The 12,842-nt window shown below is 52.2% G+C and overlaps 1 protein-coding gene across 2 annotated transcripts in view; it reads right to left on the bottom strand.

Moving 5' to 3' along the window:
* CD82 (CD82 molecule) overlaps positions 1 to 6,568 on the bottom strand; it is a 44,930-nt gene extending 38,362 nt beyond the window's left edge. The window contains exons 1-2 of one of the 2 annotated variants that reach the window (XM_075426482.1): positions 6,485 to 6,525; positions 4,014 to 4,062 (exon numbers count right to left, since the gene is read on the bottom strand). The gene's annotated coding sequence lies outside the window, so the exon portion shown is untranslated. Of the gene's footprint in view, positions 1 to 4,013; positions 4,063 to 6,484 lie in introns of both variants that reach the window. The other variant, XM_075426481.1, reaches the window with a different exon arrangement.
* Between the last annotated feature and the right edge of the window lie 6,274 nt (positions 6,569 to 12,842).

Below are 12,842 nucleotides of genomic sequence, written 5' to 3'. Positions count from 1 at the left end.
ACGCAATGTCCCCAGGGAGGTGCAGCAGACCCTTTGGGAGCAGAAGGAGAAGGGCTGTGCCTTCACCTCATTTCCCGTGGCTCACTAGGGCTTCTCCACGCAGCCATGGTCCAGCACCGTCCTGCGCAGCAGCTGTCCAGCAGAAGTCCTCTCTAATTAAAAGAGCTTCCTTTGGGAACAGGCAGATTTACTGCACAACTCAGACGGCTCTTTAGTTATTCCACGTGCAGTGTCTCTGCAAGCCTGCATTAGAAAGGGACCTGAATGCAAATAAGAGCCCAGCAGCTTCTTATACTGTTGGGAAAGTACAACCAGGCAGCTGGGTTTTGTCTGGTTGGGGTTCCCCCCCCCCCCGAGAAGAGACTTCAGAGATGAGCATCATTAGAACTGCTGCCTGCCTTTTAAGCCCCAGTTTCTTCAAGCATCCAGCACAGATGTAGAAAAACAGTTCCCATCTCTGCCTGGTCAGTGCAAAACGCAAGGCAACAGCAGCAGCCTTGCTAACCGGCAGGCCTCAGTCTGAGCCCAGCTCAATACTCTGGATCCACGTTTCTGCATGAACAGGGAGCCTAGCTCCATGATGACAAGACATGGAAGCAGGGGAGCGAGGAGACAGGAGACGGAGTTTACTCAGTAAAGCACACCGGGAAGTTGAGGACATTCCAGCGAAGCCACTCAAGACTGACTCATCACCAGCAGCTTCAGTCCGCGCTGACACACACGGCAGACACATGACCGGCTCCACAGCGGTCAAGGGGATGCTCTGATTGCGCCACACCACCAATGTGAAACAAGCCCCAGAACCAATGCACAATGATAACTGCAGTACGAGAGATGGCATCCTATCACCCCACCAGCCAGAACAGCACCCTTTTATGCAAAAAGTATTCTACAAATTATCTGATTACAAGCAGAGAGGAGAGGAGCAGAGCAGTCTGCATGGTGCCTTTCCAGAGCAGGCAGGTTAGCTCCGGGGACCAAAGTCCAAAAAACCACTCAATACTGATGCCACTGAATAGAGAACCTCTCTTCACTTTCTCTCCACACGTATTATCCAACTAATGTTAAGTAAGCCATTTGCAGGGCCAGGGAAAATCAGAACAAAAAAAAAAATCAGGTAGGAAGGGAATAAGATATTCGCACCACAGATATTTTTGCCTCTAAGATTAGAGCACCTAGAAACTGAAATGCCATGAAAGGCCCAGAAACTTCCCTGGAAAGGTCTAAGTAGAGCACTGAACCATTTTGTGGAATAGGAGATCTCCTCTGGTTAATTTAGTCTTCACAATTGATTCCCAAGCAAACTGCTCATCATCTATCACAGGAGACATGCCGGCTCTGGGCGTTTAGGATCTGCATGTTCTTGTATTTTGGGATGACGGCAGCAACCCTTGCAGTCCTAGTCAAGTGCCAAGATGTCACACGCTTCTCCTGAAGCCCCACACCAATTCAGCGCAGGCTGTGACCCCACAGCCTCCCCGACGCAGGGAACACCAGGAGGCAGCTCACTCGAACCCGTGCCAGTCCGGTACGCTGACCCAAGCAAAATCAGGGCCCTGGTGCAGGTTGCTTTTAAGACTAGACAGAGAATATGCTGCACGGAGCTTCTCCTGCAGAAGCAGGAGCTGAGGGCATCGAGCTCCTGTGTGGCCCCTTGACCCCATCCTGGCGAGGGCACAGAAACCTCATGGATCGCAGAGGCCAAAGAAAGGTGCTGCTGGAGGACACAGCCACATCCAGTGACCGTAATTCCTTCTCCAGGGCAGCTCTTGGGAAACAGCCTCCTTTGTTCCCAACAGGTAAAACTACTTTGCAGCAAGTTCACGCCCCGCTATGCAAATCCCTGTAGTCTAGTTCCTCTCCTTTCCCAAACTGCCTCCGCGGCAACGGATGGGGAGCAGCAACAGAAGGGACCAAGGGCAGTCTCCGACTCCAGCTGCAGGAAGGTCAGCTTGGCTCAAGGCGCACAGCTGCAGCTCTGGCAGCTCATGCCTTCCTTTGCTTGCGTACGAGACCTCTCTGTGACTGAAACAGAATTATTTTTGCCTACAAGGGGAACCCTGCATTATATAACTTCAAATCTCCAGGCTGGTGGATATCCTAATGTATATAGCTCATCCCAGATCAGCATTTCTCCGGTACGCGTGGCCATGGGATTATCATCATTCTGGAAGAGACCAGCGACCTGCTTACAGCCTAGCAACAATTCTGCAGTAACGGGTAAAGCCCTTTTGTGATGCACCTGTTTGCTCCGGGCTGTGCTGCAGAGAAACTAGAACAGCAGCCCAGCAGCATCCTTAACAAGCACCACCAGTCCTTTGCCCATGTGCAAAGCTCCTGGTGGCACAGGAGAACTGGCCCTTCCCAGCTCCTGAGCTCCTTACAGACAGACAGGTCACTTACCTCAGCAGCAAGCTTCAGAAATTAAGTACACGCACCGCATTTGGATTTGACTTGCTTCTAAACAGTGTTGTCCCAGTTCTGAAGCCCCACGAAGGAGACAGAAGAACTAGAGCAGTCAGCCAGACAGTCCATTCGTGTGCCTCTTCCCACAGGAGAACTGCCTGCCCTCAGTCTCCTTCCCTTTCTCCCCTGTATTTACTTTGGATGAGCCCCAAACCACCCGGCTTCCCTGGCCCTGCTGTGTCTGAGAGGACACATGCTCGGGTACCGAGCCAGCAGTCTCCGACCCCCGCCCCAACAGGCTACTGTTTTATTCCCTTTTTCTGCTGTCCCCTACCAGGCAGTCCCCTTCGCAGAGCTGCCCACAGCAATGCCTCACCTTTCTTCCAGCAAATGCGCTCGCTCTGGATCTGTCAGCACACGCAGGCAATGATTTAAGCAATCTCCAGCACGCAGTTCCTTGTGCTTCACTTATCGCCCTGTCTAGGTTCAAGTCAGCCATTAACTGCTTCAGTGTTTCCGAGCCCTGATAGCCCAGAGAGCTTCCAGCAAACACGCTCTGCCACAGCCGAGCAACCGTCAAGGAACTGCTGGTGCTGGCTGTGCCTCTCTTATTATTCCTTTTACCACGCCAAGAGAGAGCTTGTAATTTTTAGCCTTTCCTCCATTTCACTCCCTCTTTAAGAACACAGACGATCCAGGAAGAGACAGAGGTGGTTAGGTAACGCTTGCAGCTCACTGCACGGCTCCTAAAGGGAAGGGGGCTCACGCAGCCACCCCTTCACGCACGTGTCGTTAATCACTCGCCCGTGGAAAGCTCGGATCCCACACTCCTCCAACAGAAGCATCGGTGCAAGAGAACAGTTCACTTCTTGGCCCATCAAAGCCAATGACCACGGGGTGGTGGGCAAGGTTACTGGGCCCAGCTCACCCTTTGCTCCACATCAGCAGTCCAGATCCCAGGATGTCATGATCCACGTTCAGAGAGAGATGAAGGCAGGGAAGGAGAAGTGGATGCAGACATCGTGCTTGTGTTTTAGACAGGTGAAGTTAAGGCACTCTAGGGTGGCAGCCAGAGTTCCTGGCAGTAAGAAGGCAATTTTGATGCACACAAGTTTTTCCAAAGAGGAAACTGAGGAAGAAGAGCAAGAACTGGGGCTCCGATCATCCCTTGTTGCACAGGTCCTCTGGAAGCATCACTGCCTCCTCCAGCCTCCCAAGCCGCTCAACCGCAGCCCAAGCCCTGCTAGAACCATACCAGCATCTCCCACTCACCAGACAGCAGAAAGGAGAGCAGGAAGGAAGCAGCTGCCACGCCACAGGCAGCACTGAAGCAGGGCAATAATTACTACTTCAGATAGCATGGGGCATGGTCCACCTCCCAGTGTCACCTTGGCTTTCCTGTAACAGGTCCTGAGCCATCAGTGCCCACGGTCCTTGGGACAGTGCCCTTTGCCTCTGCTGCGTGCTTCCTGAAGTAACAGTGCCACCAGGTACCAGGAACCACAGCCATGGCTTGAGCTGGAAAGCTCCTCGGGGCCTGTGGTTACCAGAGGTCTGCGCATCTCCCACCTGCACCTCTCTGATTTAAACATCTACTAGATGAATACCTGCAGTCCTGGATGGTCCCCCGCTGCCTTACAGCTATGACACAAGGACCTGGAGACACAGGAGAGGGATAAAACGTTTCCTCAGCTACAGTCAGACAAGGAATTTCATACAAACCCCAACCTGCACTTCATGGAGTTTGAAGCAGAGTGACTTGGGTAGCAGAGGCAGAAAACCTCCATGGAGCTGTGGGGAGGGCTTGTTAGAGCATCTCCTGCAACAGCTTACGGTTGTAGGTCACCCTACACCTGCCTGTCCCCAGAGAACTAACGTAGAGACAACAACAGGAATGAGGAGAGTCCAGATGAGCCACGTCATTAAATCCGCTAAATCCTCTTAAGGGAGGAGCTCCCATGCAGCAGGACAGAGATCGCCCTGGGGAGAGCTTTCTCCAGGCACTGAGCTCATGCCTTGCTCCATTTCTGTCGCATGCAGGTGAGAAGCCGAGCAAACACTGCAAGGCTTCACCCAGCCACCCCCACCCTGCAGCCCAGGGACAAGGACGTCATCCCAGGGGTCCCCAGAGCCCCCGGCAGGGGTGGAGCAGCCCAGACCAAGAGGGGTTCAGGCCCAGAGAGGCTCCACCGAGAGAAGCTATGCTGGAAGTGAGTTCCTTCACTGAAAGTGGCCTTAAACGAAAGGACGTTAGGAGTGAGAGGCTACTGGCTTCCCTGAGCTACTCCAAACGCACACACTGAAGAGCAGAGCAGTTGGCAAAGGTCCTTTTCATCCATGTGGCAGCCCAACATAAGCAAGCACCCATGGTTTTTATTTTTTCTAAAGAAGCACAACAGTAGGCGTGGGAGTTCTTGCTCCAGCCACAGGACCAGAAACAAGCGTGAATGTTAAAATGTACCCCACCGTAGCAACCACAGAGAGGTCCTGCGATGAGACACCAGCAGGACTGCCACCACCCATGCAATGACACTGCAGAACAGGTCACTGATCATACACACCCATGTCCTTTCTCCCCCATTGACACTTTCCTCCCAGTTAGTAAGACCCAAGTAATTTGTCATTTTTACAGCTTGTTTGTCATGTGCTTATCTTGACATCAGCACACTACTGAGACTGCTCCTCTCACTAAACACCCCCCCTCTAGATTTTCAAACCAGTGTTTCTACACTTGGACCTTGTGGTCCTCCAAAAGCATCCCAGCCACACGCTTCTGCTCGACAGTTCTCACGCAGCCAGCAAGCTTCACAGCAGCAGACTCACGCCTCAGGCTTTGAAGAGAAGGGTTTTTCTCAAGCCTAAGGTGCATGGGGGGGGGGGGGGGGGGAGAATAAAGTCTTCCATGTAGAGGTCATACCACTGATGGCAGTTTTCAAGACGGCGGTCTCCAGTTGTACGCCTTTGCTTGCACAGAAGCACATGGGTGTTTTCAGAAGCTACACACTGAGAGGCCTCGCTAGCACTGGGATGGGTTACGTCCCTGCGCACCTCTGCCAGCAGCAGCACAAACATCCATCTTCCACGAGCTGCTCTTCTCCCCAGCCACCACCCCCGAGCGCACAGCAGCGGGACACCCTGTCCCTCCCTCTCCCAGCTACTGAAGTTTCAACCTCTCGTCTCACGCACAAGATGGAAACGCTAGAGCTGGTCCAAGACACGGGAACACTTCATCCTCAACTAGCCTTACAGCTAGGCGAAGCCAACATTGAGATTCCAGGATTCTATGATTCTGTGATTGGTTCTCTGCCACCCTCCCCCCCCTTTTTATTTTTGTACCGAGTGCTCCATTTGATGTTAAAGCACACACAGCAGAGCTTTTACGCTCCGGCAGAGCAGCGGCACGCCTGGGTGGTAACCAGCCCTTTCCCCGTATCAACAGGCTTGTCCACAGCCACGCTGCAGGGCAACTCACAGCCAGCGTCTGCCCAGCTGCCGAAACGCCGGCGCTACGCTGCAACCCTCCCTTCGCTGGGATCTTCAGAAAAAAAAGGGGGGGGAAGGAGGACGCGCCCGGGTGGGCCGGCACCAGCTTTCTGCAGCGGTAATCGGGGTCAGATCGCCACAGCGGCACCCAAGCGACACCCTCAGACACCCACCCAGGCAGAGCCCCGTGGGTGCCGCTGCTGCGCGACGCCGGCTCCGCCGCACCCCTGGCACCACGCACCGGCCCCGCCAGCGGACCGCAGCCCACCCACCAGCGCCAGCCCCAAGGGGCACCCGCACGGGGCAACGGGGGCGCGGGGCTCCCCGGGGCCGGGGGCCGACTGCCCGCCCCGCCGCCCCCGAACCGGCTGCGCTGACCGCGCCAGGACCCCCGCCCCGACCGGCCCGGGCCAGGAGCTCCCGGTCGCGCGGCCGCCAGCGCCCCGCAGAAAACCCCGGGACGTCCCCGCCGCTGAGCCCCCCCCCCGCCGGGATCCCCGGGCCGAGGGGAGCGCGGCCGTCGGGCCCAGCAGACGGAGTCGCGCCCCTCGCCCTCTCCCCCCGGGCCCACAGCCAGGGCGGCCGCAGCACCTACCTGCGCGGCTCGATCCCCTCGCTCGCTCCGCCGATGTGGCCCTGGCCCCGCTCCAGGCCCTGCGGGGCGGAGCCGGCGGCTGCGCGGAGCCGGCCCCCGGGGCGGGCCACCGCCCCCCGCCCGGCCCCGGCTGGGGAGGCTGCGGAGCGCCGGCGCCTCTGCCGGCGGCCCTGCCAGCCGGGGTACGGTTTGCCCGCCCGGGGGTCCCCGCAGTTCCCCTGGTGAACCCTGTCAGCATCAGCGGGGCCGCCGCGTTGCTCCCCACCCCGTTCAGCTCCGGTTTGCCCAGTGGTCACAGCAGTGGGATGACCGTGAGGTGCCGGCGTGCCCTGGCTGCCGTTTACTCCGCTGGCCGGTGCCACCGCGTTGTTTCCCCGGGCTTCCCCGTTTTCTGTCGCGTATCCGCTTTGCGCAGCAGGCAGCAAGCTCGCAGCGCCGGCGCTTTCTTCTTGGCACGAGGCATGACTGGCCCAGTGGGATCCTGCCTCCTCTCTCCTGGCGGAACAGAAATAAAAATAATAGCAATAAGGCAATCTAACAGTAACAATAATGTGATCCTCTGTAAATTCCCGCTTCAAAGATACTAAAACCGAATCCTGATGAGGGAAGGTCTGGAGGTCCATCACCCTGCTGAGGAGCAGCATTGCTCACTTTCCTGGGTTCAGCTGTCGTGGCAGAAGGAGGACCAGCAAGCTCACGTAGCTCAAGGCCCCAGTCCTCATTCCCAGAGGCAGTTTGGCCTTTTTATTGAGAGGTGTAGAACGGCCACCTTACTCTGTCCTCACAAGATGCCTCTCAGTCATCTTCTGTCTGCAAGGCAATTCCTCGCTATGTCACCAGACTTTGAAGAAAAGATGTTTAAAGGTCCTTTTCTATGCTGTACTTTACTTGTTGCATGTACTTCATTTTAACTCTTGCATTCTGAGCCCCATCCAGTCCAAACCTTTCCCTGCAGCTCCCATTCTCTTCCTGTTTCACCAGAATTAAACACGTCCTTCTCCCCTGTTGCAGCAGCAGTGCTCAGCAGCCTTCCCACTAGCACGTATGTTATGCTGCAGACATCTTATATCCATGGGTGGTCATGTCATGGGTCAACACAGGCCACGTGGCAAATCATCCTTCATGCACCTTGGACAACATGAGGAAGAAGGGGCGGTGGGAGGAGGCTGTAGCTGGAGAGCAGGTGCCACGTGCTTTGCGTGCAGCACCCGGGGCTGCATGCCCTCCTCCATGCCACCGGCCGGTGACTGCAGGCTCATCGCAGAGCTGGCGTGTGGGCTCAGCCAAGGAGACCTGGTGGAAGTGCAGGTGCTGAAGCAGAACAGGGGTGATAAGGTGGAAGTGACAGGAATCACTCTGCACAGGGGCTTTTGTAGGTGTGGTCTTGCCACCTTTATTTCTGCAGCTGACCACAGCAATACCAGGCTATCCACGGCCTGCAAACTGCCTAACAAACCTAACTTTGCTCAGGCTTCTCTCACTCACCAAAAGAGTTGTAAGGTCAGTTGTTAGTGTCAAAAATGAGGACAAATTTTGCATTAGAATTATTCGGGGCAGTACCTGAAAACTCATTTATAACCAGTCTTGGGCACTATGCGTCTCTCTGGAAATCGGTAGCGCTCCATTATCCGTTTTCAAGCAGAAGTAGTTTTCAGTAAAAACACTGAATACAGAATATCGAATGTACTTTTTATTTACCATTTCTTTCTCTGTAATAGGCCTTGTCTTTAATTTAAACACCTGGTCAGGCTGTTGCCCATGCGCTGTAAGCCAGAACTCTTACCCGTAAAGACACAAGGCTCTGTGAGGCAGGTGAAGTAGCGTGTGCCTGTTATTACCTTCAGTCTGCCTCATCTGTGCATGACAGAGCATCCAGTCCTGCAGGTACTGAGCAAGTAGCTTGTTTCTGAATCTTACAATGAGTGTCCTACTTTGAGGAAGGAAGCCTGGGCTCAGAACATTCCCCCTGAGGATTAGCACAAAGGCTGTTTCTTAAAGAAAATGGGTTTAAAATAAAAAGTGATTACAAGGTGCAGGGCAAATGGATTGTGTATGTGCCAGCATCTCCAGTGCCTGAATGAATTTGTGTCAATGGCTTTAAGAATGGGATATATGTCAGCAAGGGCAGTGTGGAGGTATATATGCATCAGTGATTGCATGTATAACTGGTTATGCTTCAGTGCCACTCGGATATGAATCAGTGAGCCTGTAGAAAAGCATTAGGTCTGTATCACTGCATTTGCTGAGAACAGGGGATAAGTTCTGAAAGAGAGCTTGCAACGAGCCTGATTTTTATCACAAAGTCTGAAGTGAATCACACTCTTCTGAGGGCTTGCAACAGGGAGTTGGCAACGGAGGAGCAACAGATCTGCAGAGAGGTTGCAGCTGAGCTGTTCACAGATGGTAAACTAAAAGCCCAAGTATAAACAGCATCTTTTACAATATACACAGTAGGCTGGATTCTCAACTAGTGATTAGACAAAAGTGCTTGTAAGAAAACAAGCAGGCTGGAGAAACCCGCCATTATGCGGTGTGTAAGGCTGAAGACCAAATACCATTTCAAAAGCAGCCAGACACAAGCCAATAGGTCATTCAGCCAAGCAATCTGTTTTTGCCTTGGGCCATCTTCATTTCAAACACAACAACCATTCCCTGTCAAATGAATACTTTCTTTTTAGAAGGAATTCATCTCTCTACCCAATCAAATCATGCCTGTTCTGTGGATAAACATGGGAAGTCTGCACACCAGTCCAAGTCCTGGGGCTGCAGCCTTATACAGGTCAGGATTCATTTGTACACAAGGCCTCCTTCAGGCGCAGGGGAATGCTAGTGCCCTGCAGAGACCTGGCTTTGCTACGCTTTTATAGCCGTTTACAGCCTTCATCTGAGTTGCAAGAAGCTGCACAGTCCTCAGAGACCCTCTGCTTTGCAAAGAAAAACACAGGTACTGTGGCTGCTAATGACGGAGGGAGGTCATTCCTCCCATTCTCTGTTGGTAAAATCACGCCTGGCTGGGCAGAAGCCATACTGAACAGTGGGATGCAAGCAATGAAGTTCCCACCATTTTATGTGCAGGCAGTGCTTTGCAGCTCTCTGTGAAGCAGAGACGGAAGGTCTTGGGTTTGTTGTTCTGCAGCAAGCTGCAGAGTAGAAGGGACCAAACTGCTTTTCTCTGGTCTGTCCTGATTTCAGCAGGGATAGAGTAAATTTTCTTCCCAGTATCTGCTGTGTTTAGAATTTAGTACAAGAAGAATGTTAATAGCACTGATGTTTTTAGTTGTTGCTAAGAAGTCAAAGACTTTTTTTTTTGTTTGCCATGTTCACTTAATGAGCAGGTGTACAAGAGTTGAGAGGGAGCAGAGCCAGGCAGCTAGCCCAAGCTGGCCAACAGAAATATGCCATACAGTAGACATCATGCTCAGTAAATAAATGGGAGTTGGCCAGGGGGCAGGAAATGTTTCCCATGAATTGGACTTTTTCCATGAATTCGAACATTTCCTATGAGTTTCGTGAGCTCCATGAGTTTTGCGAAATCTGTGAATTCCGTGATCACTGCCTGGGGACAGGCTGCGCAATCAGTCATCAGGTGACAAGAAAAATTGTATTGTGTATTGCTTGTTTTGCATATTCTTTATCATTATTATTATTATTACTTTTGTTATTATTATTCCTTTGTTGTCTTGTTAAACTGACTTTATGTCAACCCACGAGTTTTACTTTTTGTCCATTCTCCTCCCTATCCCACTGCGGAAGGAGGGCAGGGGTGAGCAAGCAGCTGTCTGGTCCTGGTTGCTGGCTGCAGGGCTAAACCATGGCTATCCTTTTGGTGTCCCATGTGGGGCTTGAAGGTTTGAGATAATGACAGATCTGACCAGAGTGTGTTGAAACACTCTGTGATAAGCATTCATTATGTGGGTTTGGTTATTGCTGGTCACGATGTGGTCTTATACGCTCTCAGACTTGTTCTGGGAGTTGTACAGTGTAAAAACCTTTTTGCTGTATGTACTGCTTGCCAGTGCTTATGTGCAGTTTACCGCCTCTGGGTGTTGGATTAAGGTTATCACTTTGCTGTGTTTCTGACACCAGCTTATGGTTTGATATAAACAGTTGTTGCAGGACCGATTTTTAATCTGTATCCGGATAGTGCAGCGGGCAGTGGGCAGGGCGATGAGGCAGCGGCGATTTCATCTCTGTCCTTCAGGAGCCATCTGCTGGGAACTATTAATAATAACACCTCTTAGTTTTTGTCTTCAAAGAGTCAAGCTGTGGGGAAGATGTCTTCCTTCATCTTCCCCTTTTCTTCTAGGCTAATTACAGCAGGTTCTGTGAACTGTGAATACCCTTGGGATGTTCGAACCAGCATGCTCCTATTGCTAGGTCTCCTGAATGGGTGTCAAGTCTTGCTTGGGGTTAAAAAACTGTTTAAGAATACTGCGGCTACTCCAACCACTGCGACAGTCACTGCAGCTACTCAAATCCCTGCAACAGGTACTGCGGTTACACTCCCCCCTACAACAGGCACTCAAACCCCAGTGACAGTCATTGCAGCTGAACCAGAGGACCAACCTGTGCCAGTATCGGTCACCCCTATAGGCAAGAAGAGATGGACACAACAGTCAGCTTGTTTAGTAAAGGAAGACGAATCAGGGCCATCACAAGAACAGGAGGAGGGAGAGACAGGACCAGAGATAATCACCTGATCCCTATCCTTGAGTAAGCGGCAAGACATGGAAGAAGATTTCAGCCAGGTGAGCACATTGTTACCTGGCTGCTCTGATGCTGGGATAATGGGGCCAGTAGCTTGGGATTAGAGGGTAAGGAAGCCAAGCAGTGGGATCCCTGTCTAGGGAAGAGGGCATTGACAAGATGATTGGAAGAGGGACACAAGTCCTCAGCCTCTGGAGACGACTCCCATTAGGTGAGAAGAACAGGTATCCTTTCAAGGAAGATATTATATGCCGCCCAGGCAAGTGGACCATCATGGAGAGAGGTAGGAAGTACGTGAGGGAATTAGCTGGGTGGGAGCTGATTTATTATGACCTAGACAACCCGCAGTCCCCCACAGATCCAGATGAAGTCCAATAGAGCCAACCCGTGTGGTGGGAGTTTGTACAGAGTGCACCCTCACTGTATGCCAACTCGTTGGCAACAATCAGCTGGAGAGAAGAAGAGGCACGAACGGTGAATGAAGTGACTGGCCAACTCCGGCAATACGAAGACATTCGCTGTTCTTCCCTACTTGCCTGCATCTCAGCTGTGGAAAGGCTGTCCAAAAAACCCAAAAACCTGTTTGAAAAACTGTTCAAAAAATTGGATAGGTCCTACTCTCCATCTGTATGGACCACTAGCTAACCTCTTAGGAGAAAGAATTTCCCTGAGCAAGCAAGACGATACACACCATGAGGCACCCTGTGGTTTTACCTGCATGACCATTGAAAGGACATGAGGAAGTGGTATGGAAAGCCCACCTTGACGCTAAAGGCACGGGTACATGAATTGCAAGGAAAAAAAATCACAAATGAGGATTCTCCCAGGAAAGTTGCTCCTCCAGTTTCCAGAGGGCAGTTCACAAGACAGAGTAGAAGCGCTGATCTTACTTCTGATCCTAGGGAAGGAACTTCTGATTGGTATTTACAAGAAGTGAGTACCAAGGATGGGGTAACCCACACATGCCACATGAGCAAATCATTGAGAACAATTACTATGACCAGGACTCCAGGACTAGTGGGACCCTGCCTGCAGCCAGGTGGAGGAGAAGGATAACCACATTTATTGGACTGTGTGGATTCAATGGCCTGGCACATCAGACCCCCAGGAGTCTCTAGTAGACAGTAGGAGGCTCTAGTAGACACCGGTGCACAGTGTACTCTAATGCCATCGAACTGTGAAGGGGCAGAACCCATTTGTATTTCTGGAGTGACAGTGGGATCCCAACAGCTAACTGTATTGGAGGTAGAAATCAGCTGAACTGGGAACGAGTGGCAAAAGCACCCCATTGTGACTGGCCCAGAGGCTCCATGTATGCTTGGCATAGGCTAGGAGAGGTATTTCAAGGACCCGAAATGGTACCAGTGGGCTTTTGGTATAGCTGCTGTGGAGACAGAGGAAGTTAAACAGCTGTCTGTTTTGCCTGATCTCTCAGAGGATCCTTCTGTTGTGGGGTTACTGAGGGTCAAAGAACAACAGGTGCTGATCACTAGCACAACTGTGCACCAGTGGCAACATCACACCAATCAAGACTCCCTGATCCCCATCCCTAAGCTGATTCATCAGCTGGAGAGTCAAGGAGTGATCAGCAAGACTCACTCACCTCCTAACAGCCCCAGATGACCAGTGCAAAAGTCTAATGGAGAGTGGA

The sequence above is a fragment of the Opisthocomus hoazin genome, chromosome 7 (assembly GCF_030867145.1).
Source record: "Opisthocomus hoazin isolate bOpiHoa1 chromosome 7, bOpiHoa1.hap1, whole genome shotgun sequence".
Classification (NCBI taxonomy): Eukaryota; Metazoa; Chordata; class Aves; order Opisthocomiformes; family Opisthocomidae; genus Opisthocomus; species Opisthocomus hoazin.
The sequence above is the reverse complement of the archived record's forward strand: the minus strand, read 5'-3'. Positions and strand labels throughout refer to the sequence as shown.